This window comes from Gossypium hirsutum, chromosome D12, assembly GCF_007990345.1.
Source record: "Gossypium hirsutum isolate 1008001.06 chromosome D12, Gossypium_hirsutum_v2.1, whole genome shotgun sequence".
Classification (NCBI taxonomy): domain Eukaryota; kingdom Viridiplantae; phylum Streptophyta; class Magnoliopsida; order Malvales; family Malvaceae; genus Gossypium; species Gossypium hirsutum.
In genome coordinates, this window is record NC_053448.1 from 15,822,774 (window position 1) to 15,838,829 (window position 16,056).

The following is a 16,056-nucleotide window of genomic DNA, read 5'->3' on the forward strand; positions in this document are numbered from 1 at the left end:
AGTATAAATTCAATTTTCTGGGAATAACAGTTCTACTGGTTTCTATTGAGAGAGAATTATTTTTCTATTGAAAGTAAGAAATTGTTTCTAGTTCTGTGTTTGATTTGTGATTGTTCGAGCCCACACCCGAAGTGATTTGTGGTATGAGAATGGTGGAGAAGGTCATTCGGTTGAAAGTTAAAAATGTCTAGGATCCATCTCGCACAAAGCATGGGTATTTTTCGGGAAAACTTTATTGCTATAAATATCATAAACTGACTCATGTTTCAAAATTGTAATTTTTCGCTGTGGCAAAAAACTGTTTTCAAACTAGTTTTTTTTTTTAACAACTACATCAGATTGTAGGAGCCACTTACTTGAAACATTTCCTAACTAAATAACATATATTTATCATAATTTGGAAACAATCACAACTCATAATTATAAGCATATGTAATAGATGTTCAAGGACCCAACTAACATGTCTCAAGGTTATTCGAGGTCCAATTCAAAATCAAGACTCAAATCCAAACTCAGCTATCAAAGTACAACTGGATGTCTCGAGACATGCTTCCCCTATTTTGGACCCTTACATTCGATGTTCTGTCTCAAGACCATGAAGTTCATGTCTCAATACTAAGCTAACCCTGTATCAGGACATGTTCACCATGTCTTAAGACCATTACCCAAAAAATGCACAAAATTGTCATTTTTGTTATTGATGTCTCGAGACACTAGTGTTATTTCACCTACAATGTGCATTAAAACATTTTTAAATATACTCCAATACAAATCAAACTTAGGCCAACATGGAACCATATCATCAAGCATAAATTAGGTTCACGTATTAATTGGATTATGACCAAACGTGAAGCGATTATTAGTACGTGTGAATGCCTAAGGAATAAGGTTCACGTATTAATTGGATTATGACCAAACGTGAAGCTATTATTAGCACATGTGAATGCTTAAGGAATTAGGTTCACGTATTAATTGGATTATGACCAAACGTGAAGCGATTATTAATACCTGTGAATGCCTAAGGAATTAGGTTCACGTATTAATTGGATGGAAATTCATGTTCTTACTAGTTGATTAAGATTGCCCTAAGGTGACTTAATTCAATGAGTATAGGAATTATCGTTCCAATGACTTACAAATGTTTTCCAAGATTTAATGTAAGATGCATGCATTATCTTAATGCATATCGTCTGTTGCAAAAGGTTTTATAATATTTCCTTAATACAAAAATATTAATGAATGGATGTTTTATTTTTAGTTCGAAAAAATGACACCTACTCCCTTACTAAACATACTTATTGAGAACAAACTGAACAAAAATAACTATAAGGAATGGAAAAGGAACATCATGATTGTCTTAAGCTATGAGAAACTTGAAACAGTTCTTGATAATATATGCCCACGACCACTCAAAATAAGGCTAGAAAACATTGGGAAGAGTTTGATGAGATAGCTCATTGTCATATGCTGGCAAGTGTGACCAATACTCTTTATAAGCAATTGGAAAGATGTAAGGCTGCCAAAGTTATTCAAGACAAACTAGAGGACATGTTTGGAGGCCAAACTGCCTTGGCAAGACAGTCGGCTATAATTAGTTTGATGAATGTCCAACAAAAACCTGGTACTCTGGTCAAAGACCATATGATTGCTCTTATGGGTTGTTTTGTCAAGGCTGTAGATAATGAGGTTAATCTGGATTAGAATACACAAATAGAGACGATTTTCAAAAGCTTGTCCAAGGACTTTGTAGGATTTAGGACTGCATATAACCTTGGGAACAAGAATCTGACGCTTACACAACTCATTAAGGAGTTATAACCCTATGAGTTGATGTTGAATTGTGGTCAACTGATCCAAAAAGTAGAAGAAAACTTAATGATTATTGCTTCCTCTAAAGGGAAGGGAAAACATGCTAAAAGAAACAAGGGTTAAGTCCTTTAGCCCACCTAAAGTGGAAATGAGGAGAACCAAGAAGCCTAAAGACGTATCTAAGTCTAAGTGTTTCTTTTGCAATAAGAAAAGGCATTTCAAAGCCAACTGCAAAGAGTGAAAGAATTACCTACCCACTAAGGGCAAATAATGAAATTCTTAATGAAAGAAATTTGCTTAGTCGAAGATTCAATAGACCACTAGGTCATTGATTCTAGAGCCACTAACAATGTATGTATTTCTCTATAAGGGTTCAAGGAAACAAAAGATCTTAGAGATAAGAGCCTGTCATTTTAGACCAGAAGTGAGACAAGTGTGGCAGCTGAAGCAGTGGGAGATGTACATATTTATTTTGATAATTTTATGAAGATTAATTTGAAAGACATTTTCTATATATCAAGTTTCAAAAGAAACTTAATTTTTGTTGCACGTTTATTTAAAGATGGCTTGAACGTGACTTTTAATAATAATGTTGCAATATTTAGCTGTAACACCCCTAACCTGTCTCCATCACCAGATTAGGGTTACGGAGTATTACGGTACAATTAGAAACAATTAACTTCAATCATATATAATTAATCAAATTTAATAATAACATTCAAATATGCCTTTTAATTAAATAAGTATACACTTATGAACCATAAATCGAGCTTACGGAGACCTAAAAATAGTTTGGGAACATTCGGGATCATTTTGAAACAAAAAAAATATTTTGGAAAATTTGAAAACTTTTGGAAACAGGGGCCACAAGGCTGTGTGACAAAGCCTAGGCCGTGTGGTTTAAAAACATGGACATGTGGCCAATTGTGTACAATTCAAACTATGGGACATGGGACCTAGCTCGTGTGTCCGCCCATATAAGTATTCGCAATAGGGTCACACAATTGTGTCACAGGCCGTGTGCCAGACCAGGTGTGCACTTGAAGTTTGGTCACACGACCATGTCGCTAGGCCGTGTAACTCTTTGAGACTATGTGGTTCATCCTGCACTCAAAATTTAAATAACATACGGCCGTGTGGTGTGGCCATGAGACGATAGCTCGTGTCTCAATCCATGTGCTCCCTAAATAACCCTTAATGCAAGTCATTTCAACACCATTTCTTGGACATTAAACCAAACAATTTCAAAACACTTTCACACATTAAAAACACAAACATACCTAAAACATGCCAAAATCAATCAACCTATATGCCTAACCAATATGCCATCACTTGGCACCACAAGTCATAAACCAAATCAATTCAATTTCAATGTTAAAAGACTAACCTTAAACATACATCACACATACTGTTTGACCATTTCATTCACATCTCAATTCTACAACAAGTCACCTACTTCAAAAGGGCATGAAAAAATGACCAAAGACACATATTTACATAAACATTTACAAGCCAAAATCAATGACATATATATATACAAATAAGCTAGGCATAAGCTCAAACCATACCATATTAACAAAATAGTATAAAAGCGCATATTACATGCCTTTTATAACCATCAACATAATAACCAAAATCTACCAAAGTGAGAGATGAATAGTATGCATGTTCTCCGACTAGATTCCAACTGGTCGAGCTTTCTGATGATCTACAGGAAAAGAAAACAACTAACGTAAGGAAATAGTACTTAGTAAGCTCGTATAAATCTTAAATGTAAACTTACCGAATAGGCTCAATTTATGTAATTCATACATAATTCCTTTGACATGCTTAAGAGATTATCCATTTCTTATTTCAATAATGAAACATCAAACATCCATCCATATCAATGAACATATACTGGGAGCATATCCATATACATAACATTCATCACATCTCTAATATGTAACATCCATACCTTCAAAGCTCTTATGTTAACACTTTCCATTCCATCTATTATAATTTCATAAAATTTTATATAATTAAGTTCATTCATTTAAGCCTTTATTACCCGTTAAACCAAATGAAACAACGTTGGATATACAGGAACCATGCTCACACAAAGTGTGCTTATATCTGTAACTGTAAACGTATATGTAATGTTCACACAAGCTATGAAGTAGGCCTGCTCACATGAGCTTTAGGTCGAGGTGTTAAGCTACACGATGCAGTTCACACGAGCTATGGAGAATTCACAACAAATGCAGGACCTTAGCCATCGGTAGGACATCCAAAACTAGCGCCCGAAACTATATAACCCCTAATAACATGGCATTTGTATCTTAGGTATTCACAAGGTTCAAGCGGTTCAAGCGGGATACATTATTTGCTTTGATTCCTTTTTTGATATAACATTTCATATACATATTCATGAAATTTACATTTTCCACAATTCGTCAATTGATCACCATAATTTAGTCTCATTAAGCATATAACATATAATAATCACTTAAGATATTACTAACATAATTATTCATTAACATTTTACAAAATATACAAATAATGAATTAGCCATTATACGAATTTACCTCAACCAAAACAGTTATAAAATTGAAGCCGTGAACTAGTCCGATACTTTAGCTTTTTCATGATTTAAATTCAATTGGCCCGTTTCTTTATCTAAATAATAGTTTTCATTCAATTAAATCATTCAAATAACATAAAATACTGAGATTCATATATTTTTCCCTTAATCGTTATTTTACACTTTTACCCTAAAATTTTACTTTTTATTCAATTTAGTCCTTAAACCTAAAACTATATAAAATTCCATAATTAACCCCCAACACACTAAATCGATTTTACTAGCACCTCAAAACAGTCTCTACACATAAAAATTACAGAATTCTCATGCTAAAATTTAATTATTTTCACATTAGTCTCTAAACTCAAAACTAGCAAAATTTCCTTTATAAAGTAGCCCTAATGAACAACCAAGCTTATAAATTTATCATAAAATTTTAAAAACATCATTGACTCATCAATGGCATAATCTGAAACATGTGATATTTTTTCAAATTAGTCCCTGAGTTAGCTAGATTAAGCTACAACGATCACAAAAACATAAAAATTACTAAAAACGGGCTTGAAAATCACTTACATGCATGAACTTTTGCTAAGTTGAAGCTTCAAAGTCTTCAATTGTGTTTTTCTTTTCTATTTTTGGTGGTTGAAGGTTAAAGAAGATGATAGTTTGTTTATTATTATTATTTCTTTAATTTATGCTTATTTTTAACTTAAGTACTACATTACCTTTAATGATTTCATTCAACTAACAAATTTCCTAACCCTTAACCGTCCATTTGTATTACCAAAGTATATTTTCCTTTTAAGTCCATTCACTTATAACAACGAAACCATTTAATCCATAAAATTATTCAGTGATTAACTTTTACACCTTTTACGATTTAGTTATTTTTCTTTAATTAACTATCCAAACGTTAAAATTTCTGGACCATATTTTAATACACCTATATAATCACTCCATAAATATTTAATAAAAATATATATGGGCTCGGTTTATAAAAACAAGGTCCTGATACCTCATTTTCTAAAACCACTTGAACCTAATTATTCGTTCAATAAGCAAAAATCATTAAATCAAATTTCAACGTAATTCTATACTTGACTCGTAAATATTAAATAATAATATTTACGAACTCACTTGTCGGATTTGTGGACCTGAAACCACTGTTTTTGACACCACTGAAAAATAAGATGTTACAACTCTCCCCCTTAGGAAATTTCGTCTTCGAAATTTCTTACTTAGAATAAGTTTGGTTATTGTAAACGCAAACTCTTTTGTCTTCCAAATCTAATATGTCTCCCCTTGGTTATTCTCGTTCAATTCTTAGAACTCGATGATATATCACTATAATATATATCCTCTAGAAACTGAATTACCCGCTTCGACTGTCCGTCTGTTTGCACCATAACTTCGTGAATTTTGGATACATACAACTCAATTAGCTTTCAAACGAATAATCTGTTCTGGCCGGAAAACAATAAAAAAATAAAAAAAAAATGAGTTGTTTACATTAGTCTGACAATAATAATCTTGATCGGTTTTCCCTTTCTCAACATCAAAGATAGTCCAGATACGGTATCCACCAACTGGCCTTCACATACCATCAAAATTATAACAAACCATAATAACTCATACAGGACTTGATATTTAACTTTTCCATACTAGATATCTCTGTAAAAACTCTAAAATTTCACATTTTATTTCCAGCAATCAGTAACTTTGTCTCAAGTCATTTCACAGTTTGTCACACTTAACTGAATCAAATAGCAACTGCAATAAGCCTCTAGTAAAATGTGTTGTATAATCTCAGAATTGTTCAATACATACATTTGATTTAAGAAATATAGACTATTATCACAATCCGTACTGAAATTAGTTATTTGATCATTCTGAATCTATTCCAGTTTAGCTAACAAATTCAAATATTTTCTTTGCATCTAACAAATTCTCTAAAGAATAAATGGTTCGACTCTTATCTCTGTACTAATCGAACGAGCATAATTCAAGGTTACCCGAGTAAAATATTATTGTCAATAATGAACTTTTTTCCCTAAATGTAAATTGATTTTGAATCAAAGCTTATGTCAATAGAGTTTTCAATTGATCAAAACTTTGTTGGGACTTATCTGATCAAAGAAATTTAAAAATTTCTTGTAATAAATTTTTCCTCGGCAACTATAACGCATGGTTTGTGCAAGTTTAAACAGTCGTTATCAAGTAATAAGTAAGTAAAAGTGTTATCCTCTCTACAAGGACTGTGTATGTTAATCAATTAATGGTAAAATTAATATTAACAATTTGGTAAGAAAAAAAGAATATTCTTATGGTGATTAATCATTAAATTAAATTAAATAATCTAGATGCAAAGTGATCCCTAATGCAAATTAATCTAAATGCAAAGTATGCAATAAGATGAATGAGATGGGTTTAGCAACAAATTCACAAACTTCAACAATCAGTAGAATGAATAGGCTAGAATAATTACATCATTCAACTTAATTCATTTTTGTCATGCTTAATAATGTTTCGAAAAGTATTCCATGGCAACTCGATCTTTCATGAGCTTGAAACCGATTTTAAGTCATTTTGGAATCTTTCACTTAGAAAAGAAATGCATACTACCATGATCATAATTAACTAAGGGTTTCTTAGAATTCATTTGAAGTGACAGGGACGGGTTAGGTTTGAAACAATTTAATCACATAAATCTAAAAGTTATGCAAGGTAATAGAGCTCTCTCAAGTTATTATGAATCTTTGATTTAATTGGGTTAGGATCTAAATTAAGCATGCACCTTTCAATTATTGTGTCCATTAATCGCCATCTAGTTAGGATTGATCAACTAATTCTAATGCATTCAATCACATTTTCATGAATGAAATACATGCTTGAGTTTAATTAAAAGCATGAACGAATGAGGCATAGAACATCATAAACATGATTTAAATGAACTTTATTTAATTGATGCAATCATTCTAGCTAAACAAATTTAAGCTGCCATTATTGATGAAAAAATAACAAAAAAATTTCGAATATGATTAATATTAAAATTAAAACAACGATAAGAAAGAATAAACTCTGATTGATTCGGTAGTTCTCCGGAATATGATTGTAGCAGCTTCCTCCAATTCTCGTGTTGCTCCTTCGCAAAGTGCTCCTCAAGGTGGTTGACCAAAATAGTATTTTCTCAAGGATTTGCTAGCTAATGGAAAGGGAAAATGGGGGTGGCTATGCATGTAAGGGAGAAGAAAATGTGATGAAGGAAAAAATTAGAAATGAAGAATGAATGTTAAGTGAATGATGATTGATAAGGGATATAGAGGGTAGTATTTATAGTGGATGGATGGCTAGTAGGTTTGCTAAAAATAGCTTAAAATCCCTTAGGTTTCTGTTTCCCATGGCTGGCCATAAATTGTGGAGATTGAGGGTTATTTAGTTGCTTGATTCATGCTTGAATTATGCAAGGTGGTAGATGGTTTCTAGGGTAAAGCTTGTGTGCTGATTTCTGATTTATTTGCAATTGTAAAGACCTCTAATAAATCTCCCATAAAAGGATTTTGAGTTACCAAAATGCCCTTGTCGACTTGGGCTTCTTTCTTCATTATTTGGATGGGTTGAGGACCTAAATGCTTGCAAGACTTGTTCATCAATTGCACCAACTTTAATTGGATCAAATTAATTTCTTTATGACCTATTTTTCCTTGCCTTTGCCGTCCATATAGAGTGAATTTGGCTCATGTCCATGCAGCTTTAATAAATAAGTTATGCATAAGTCTTTGGTCCAACTGCAACAATTAAATCAAGATTAATATGTATCATAAAATAATTAAATTATGCACAAATTTAATGTAAAATAGCACAAAATTGTATTCTTAATTAAACCATGCCCATCATCTGAATATGAATAAAATTCACCTAGTTAATTATTAAATACTTGGAATTAATATTTTTTAAGTAAAAAAGTGTCATAAACTACTTAAGAAACCTATATAATTTAGAGTTTACACACCCTCAAACTTAATCTATTGCTCTTGCCGAGTAATGGAAACCAAAAATTTAGATAAGGCAATCTTGCAATAAGCTTAAATAGAACCGTTAAGTAGAATCAACTTTTGCACATAAACATACATCAACAAAGTCATGCTCACAAACTCTTTTTGTTGACAAGTCACTCATATGGAAACATTATTTCAAAATTTTATACTAAGTGAGGGAAAATGCTAACATAATTCATAGAGTGCATACTTTTCAAGGTCATACATAACAATTAAACAAAAAATCACAAGGTTTAATTTAGTGGTCCTCATATGTTGAACTTAGCAATTCCTCTCCATAATGTAGTTGACATAATTGTCAAAATCAATAGGTATTTTATAGGGTTGTAATGGGGTTAGGCTTAAGGTAGGGATAAAGAGAAGTGAATTTTTAGGTTCAATAATCTTAACCTTAACTTTCCTTGGATCTTTTTGAGGTACTTGCTTCCTACTAACGAGTTTTACCACCCCCCAAACTTAATTTGAAGCTTTATGCCCAACAATACTTATCAATATTTTGAGTATTTATTTTGCTCTTTTTGCTTTGACATTTGAACAGAGTTTTTTCTCTCTTTTTTTATGTCATGGAGAACATATACATCTTTTTGAATTTTTTCTCAATCTTTGCGTACCAAGACAAGTATAGTTAAGATTGATGCAAAAGAATATGATAAAACTTAAAAATATGGTAATATGGCTTATGATGTAGGTGATTAACAATAAAATAGGTTTAAAGGCTTAAACTAAAGTTTCAATGGTCAAATACATATGGTAGGCTTGAAAGCCTCAAACGATCCAAAGAAAATGTGCCTATATCATGTTTAGATTCTTATGCCTCCTAGGATTTCGCCTCAAGAAAGTTACTAAGTCAATTTTAAGGACTTAAAACTTTATGTATGTCTATTTCTAAGAAAATTAATTTTTCATGGAAAAACTACATAAGACGTAAGAACATGCAAGCATTCAATACCTGAAGATAACATAAAAAAACTCAGATAAAATCAGAAATCATACTTGTATTTGAGCTGACTTATGAACAAAGAAAATTTTCTGAACATTATTTTATTTTAGCATACTTATGTGTAAACATTGAATCATACTTAAGAAAAAATTTAAAATTCATGCAAATATTACCTTAGCCCCTTTAAAAAGAAGCAATGTCCTTATTGTGGCAACAAAGTAATGAATGAAAACCGAACACCAAAGAGGATAGCAAGAAAAGAGAGGTAAGTCATGAAGACTGCTTAAGTACTAAGTCTTTCTTAACAATTCAATCCTAAACATATTCATTCACATTACCACACTACTTCATTTTTTATGAAGAGGCATTGAGTTTAATTTATTCATGTTTGCAATTCCCTATTTATTATGCAAAAGTAAAATACTAACAAAGAAAAGAAGTATAAATGCCTAAAAATAAATACTTTAAAAAAAAGAAATTTCCCCTTTTTAATTCGTGTGTTCATCTATGTCTTTCTCCTTTCCCTTTTTGGTTGCACTTGATTCCACAAGCTCTTCCTGTCATGTCTCGAAGATATGATCTGGGAACTCAGGAACAAAACTGTTAGAGATATTTTTAAAAGTATTTTGCTTGGTATCATCTCTAACTTTTGCATATCTCTAGTAAGCTTGTTGTTGGTTATGCATGAATTTCCACATATCCATCATAGTTGAAATTTTCTATTTCTTCAAAGTGCTTGAAAAAGTAGGAATTGGAATGGTCAACTCAGGATTAACACTTGGCTCTACTAGTTCAGCAACATTTGGTTCCACCCTCGGTTTAAGGTTGTTTGGTTCCTCTTCAGTTTCTGCTTCTTCTGTTTCATTTACTGAGTCACCTTCTGGTTGAGATTTGGTTGACGACTCATCAAATTCTGGTTCATTTCGCTTGATCTGGTTCAACATTTCAACTTTCTTCACTAACCTTTCAAGATCATACCTTGTTATGCAACCTTGAACATAACTACCCTTCATATTTGCTTTTGTTTTATTTGGGCCTTCAAGCAAAGTGAAGTAATTAATGATGGAAAGTAGGCATTTCATACCTCTTTTTCTAGTGCAATCTTAAATTTCCTTGAGTATAATTCTCCTAACAGTAATAGACTTTTTTGTCATAATTACATACAATAAAAGCATTTGTTCCATCAAGATGGTGGAACTATGTGAGATAGGCATGAAGCTATATTGAACAAAGTAAAATCATACCTTAGCCCCGATTTGTAACAACATTAAGTACTTGTTGAAGAAAATCCCAACTAATATTTGTCATCATGGCAGAGTACCCATCTTCTTCAACATCAGGTAAGTTAAAAAAATCATTAATGGACCTAGAAGTAAGGGGTACCTTCTTTTTACGAACAAGAACTTCATTAGCATCTGACGTGGTCAAATTGGTATAGAACTCCCGCACTAATTCCTCTTCAAGCATTGATCGTGCATCATAGAATTGATTCCAATTTAAAGCGTCAAATTTTTTTTGAATTGACAAAGGCATAATCATCTTATCATTGCTCTCTAAATTGAAACATTTTTTCGACATCATGGGTTAATTTTTAAAGATGGAATTGAATCTTTCCATCGCTTCCTCATCTTTAATCAAAATTGGATTTTCGGCAGTAGTTTTGGAAGATCTAGCTCTTTTGCGAGACATGGTAACTTTTCCCCAAGAAAAAGAGAAATTTCAGCAAATGAAGATGAAGGAATCAGCATCATCTGAAGATGCAAGATTTGCGGCAGCGATGGAATTGAGATGGAGACAAGGTTGCTTCGGCAATAAGCTTGCAATAGCGGAAGGGTTGCAGCAGCAATAGATAGGTTTTGTGATAATGAAGGGAAATTGGGGGAAACTTTCATGATTTCAAGCCGACGGCAGAGAGAAGAAGAGTAGGTGGCTAGGGTTAAAGCTAATTGCTTGAATGGTGTGAAAAATATGATGGCAAAAAGGGGATTATATAATAGTAAATTAAGGTAAATTTGTAGCAAAAATTTTGCTACAAGGGATGCTTGGACGGCAAGGCATGGAGGGAAGGAAAGTGGCAAAAAAGATTAGGGTTTTGAGGGTTTATGGATGGAAATTGTACGGGTAATTTCCTCCTCTTCACTATTCTAGGCCTCGAGCCCAAACTGCAATTATTTGAAAATTTGAACTGAACTAGAAGAATAAACTGATTAGTACTTGGGCCAAATTTGACCATCTTATTAAACATAAACAATTAAATTAAAGTTAAAAATTTATTTTGGATTACTTAAAAATTTTATTCTCAAAAATTTACATTAAATTAATATCTCAAGAAATGCTAAAAGGGTCACAAATGGTCCTGCTTAAGTTCCAATCTCCTTAGACAGATTTAATTTAATGTACTAATTCAAGAAAAATAATTTCTAAATATGTCGTTTATTAAAAATAAAAATATGAAAAATCATGGGTCTATTAAATTGAACGAGGTTTCCACTCACTCAAATTCCTCATCCCAATAATGTTTGAGACGTTGATCATTAACTTTAAATGTACCTCTATTGTTGTCACGCAATTCTATGGCTCCATATGGATAAACTTTGTAAATGGTATAAGACCCTTTCCATCAAGTTTTGAGTTTACCCAGAAATAGTTTTAGCCTCGAATTGAACAACAACACATTTTACCTGCTCTGAATTCACCAGGTTGGATACGACTATCATGTCATCTCTTAATCTTTTCTTTACACATCTTAGCATTCTTGTATAAAAATAACCTCAACTTCTCAAGCTCATCAATTTGTAACATTCTTCTTTCACTGGCTTACTTTAGATCCAAATTTAATTGTTCCAAGGCCTAGTGAGCTTTACTTTCCAACTCAAACGGCAACTGACATACATTTTCAAAGACTAATCGATAAGAAGTCATTCCTAATTGTGTCTTAACAGAAGTTCGATAGGCCCATAGAGCATCATCGAGTCGTCGAGACCAATCTTTTCTATTAGATCGAACCACCTTCTCAAGGATCATTTGATCTCACGATTTACCCATTCAACTTTCCCATTTGACTGTGGATGATAGGTAGTGGCAATTTTGTGTTTCACATCATACTTGTCAAGTAATCACTTAAGCCATTTATTTACAAAGTGAGATCTTTCATTGCTAATTATAGCACTAGGAGTCCCAAACCGTGTAAATACATGCTTATGTAGAAATCGCATGACAACCTTAGCATTATTGTTGGGTTTGTCTTGGCTTCAACCCACTTAGTTACATAATCCACAACTACTAAGATATACTTGTTACCATAAGAAGAAGAAAATGGACCTAGAAAATCAATGCCCCATGCGTCAAATAATTTTACCCCTAAAATATTTGTCAATGTCATCTCTTTCCTCCTTGATATGATTCCGGTCCTTTGGCATCTATCACAATATGCATACGCATTCTTAAACACTGTAGGCCAAAGGAATCCTGCTTGTAAAATCTTTGCTGCAATACGGCAACCACCAAAGTGTCCCCCACTTGGTGATGAATGACAGTGGTATAGGATCTCATCAATCTCACTTCAAGCTACACACTTCCTTATTATGTTATCTGTACATTGTTTAAACAAAAATAGATCCTCCCAAAAATAATATCGACTATCATGAAGGAAAATCTGTCTCTGTTGGTATGTCATTCCTTAAGGTATTATTCCACACGCTAAATAATTCGCATAATCAACAAACTAAGGTATTTCATGAATTCGAATTACCTCAAAGATATGCTCATCTGGAAAATTCTCATTAATTGGAACAAGTGAATGAGTTACATCGTTTTGTTCCAACCTCAACAGATGATCAACTACTTTATTTTCAACACCTTTTCTATATTGGATCTCAAGGTCAAATTCTTGGAGTAAAAGAATCCATCGAATTAGCTTTGATTTAACATCTTTCATTATGAGTAAGTATTTAATGGCCGCATGATCGGTAAATACTATGATCGATTAATCGCTTGCATCACACGTCAACTCAAACGGTGAGTTCCAACCAGGTGTAACGATTATTGGGGGTAAGATTAACTAACTTTTTAACTCTTCAAAAACTTCGAAACATACTTTGTTAAAGTAAAAAATGGTGTCTTTGTCTAATAGCATACACAAAGGATTGAAAATTTTTGAATAATCTTTAATAAACCTTCGGTAAAAACTGGCATGGCCTAAACAACTCCGAACTCCTTTAACAGTGACTAGTGGTAACAATTTTTCAATTACATCCACCTTCACTTTGTCGACTTCAATCCCATTTTTGAAAATTTTGTGTCCTAAGACAATCCCTTCTTTAACCATAAAATGATATCTCTCCTGGTTAAGGACAAGATTTGTCTCCTCGCATCTTTTCAGTATCTTAGCCAAATGACTCAAACAAGCATCATAAGTATTACCAGAAACAGAAAAATCATCCATGAATACCTCAACAATTTTTTCTATCATATCAGTAAATATTGCCATCATGCATCGTTGAAATGTGGTAGCTGCCTTACATAAATCGAAAGGCCTTCGCCTAAAATGCAAATGTATCTTACAGGCAAGTAAAAGTCATTTTGTGGTAGTCTTCCGGCTGTAACTATTTGGTTATATCCCAAATATCCATCTAAGAAATAATAAAATTCATTACCTTCCAGTTAGTCAACATCTGATTCATAAAAGGCAGCGAAAAATGATCTTTTCAAATAGTTTTGTTCGATTTTATGTAGTCAATACAAATTCTCCAAATCGTAATCGTACTTGTCAGGATTAACTCGTTTCATTCATTCTTAATAATCATGATTCCACCTTTCTTTGGTACATACTGTGTCAGACTTACCCATGAACTATTGAAATGGGGTAAATAATTCCGGCATCTAACCATTTGATAACTTCCTTTCAAACTACCTGTTTTATGATAGGATTAAGTCTAATTTGCCCATCGATTCTACCTCGCTTGCCCTCCTTTAGGATAATCTTGTGCATACAAAAGGAATGGCTTATTCCTCGGATATTAGCTATGGTCCAACCAATCGCCTTTTGTAAATTTCTTTAAAACTTCGATCAGCTACTCCTCTTGGTGTTTTGTTAGTTCTGCTGAAACAATCACAGGCAAAGTATAACTGCTACCCAAATAAATGTATTTCAAATGAGAAGAATGTACATTTAGTTTGAGTTTTGGTGGTTCCTCAATTCACAACTTCATTTGTGTAAATTCCTGAGCTTCCAACTCTAATGGTTCAAACCATGCTGGTTGAACATAGTTCCTCAGATTAGCTTCCATCAAGGCCATACTTTCATTACCTTCTTGATCTTCCAATAGTTTAGACCCTGAGGTGTTCTCCAATGGGTCATCTACAAAATTATTCTCACATTCCATATAAACTAAAGTTTCTAACTCCTCCATCACTGAACATTCCTCCGTCGGATCAGGAAATTTCATTACTTTAAGAACATTAAGTGTTACCTGATTATCTTGAACTCTCATGGTGAGTTCACATTTTTGCACATCTATTAACATGCTTCCTACGCCTAGGAAAGGTCTCCCTAAGATGATCGACACTTCCTTATCTTCTTCAAAATTTAAGACAATGAAATCAACAATAAAAACAAACTTATCTACACATACCAAAATATCATCGATCTTTCCTTCTAGGTATGCCAAAGATCGATCTGCGAACTGGAGTGTCATAATCGTGGGTCTTGCTTCACCTATCCCTAACATCTTCAAAATAGATTTGGGCATCAAGTTGATGCTTGCCTCTAGATTGCATAAAACTTTACCATAGTAAGATTCTCTAATATTATAGGGTATAGTAAAGCTTCTGGGGTCCTTCAATTTCAAAGGTAGCTTGTTCTGTAAGAACGTGCTGCACTCCTTCGTTAATGCTATACTCTCCTACTCATTAAGTTTCTTCTTCTTGGATAGAATGGACTTAATGAACTTGACATAATTGGGTTTTTATTCTAAAGCCCCCACCAATGGTATATTGATGTGAAGCTGTTTTAGAACATCCAAAAACTTCTTGAATTGCACCTCTTGTTTCTGCTTATGTTGTTCGAATCTTTGAGGATATAGAGGTGATGGAACTTTGGCTTGGACTGGACAATTTTTCTGAGGGGATAAATCTACATCTAAAGAAGGTGTTAGCTTATTTGACATAGCCTAGGCCGTGTGGTTTAAAAACATGGTCGTGTGCCTACCGTGTAAAATTTGAACTATGGGACACACGACCGTGTCCCAGCTCATGTGTCCACCCATATGGGTATTGGTAATAGGGTCACACGGTCGTGTCGCAGGCCGTGTGTCAGACCGTGTATGCACTTGAAGTTTGGTCACACGGTCATGTCACTAGGCGATGTAACTCTTTGAGACCGTGTGGTTCATCCTGTACTTAAAATTTAAATAACACATGGTCGTATGGTGTGGCCGTGTGCCGACAGCTTGTTTCTCAAGCCATGTGCTCCCTAAATAACCCCTAATGCAGGTCATTTCAACACCATTTCTTGCACACCAAACCAAACCATTTCAAAACACTTTCACACATTAAAAATGCAGTCAAACATACCTAAAACATGCCAAAATCAATCAACCTATATGTCTAACCAATATGCCATCACTTGGCACCACAATTCATATACCAAATAAATTCAATCTCAATGGTAAAAGACTAACCTTAAA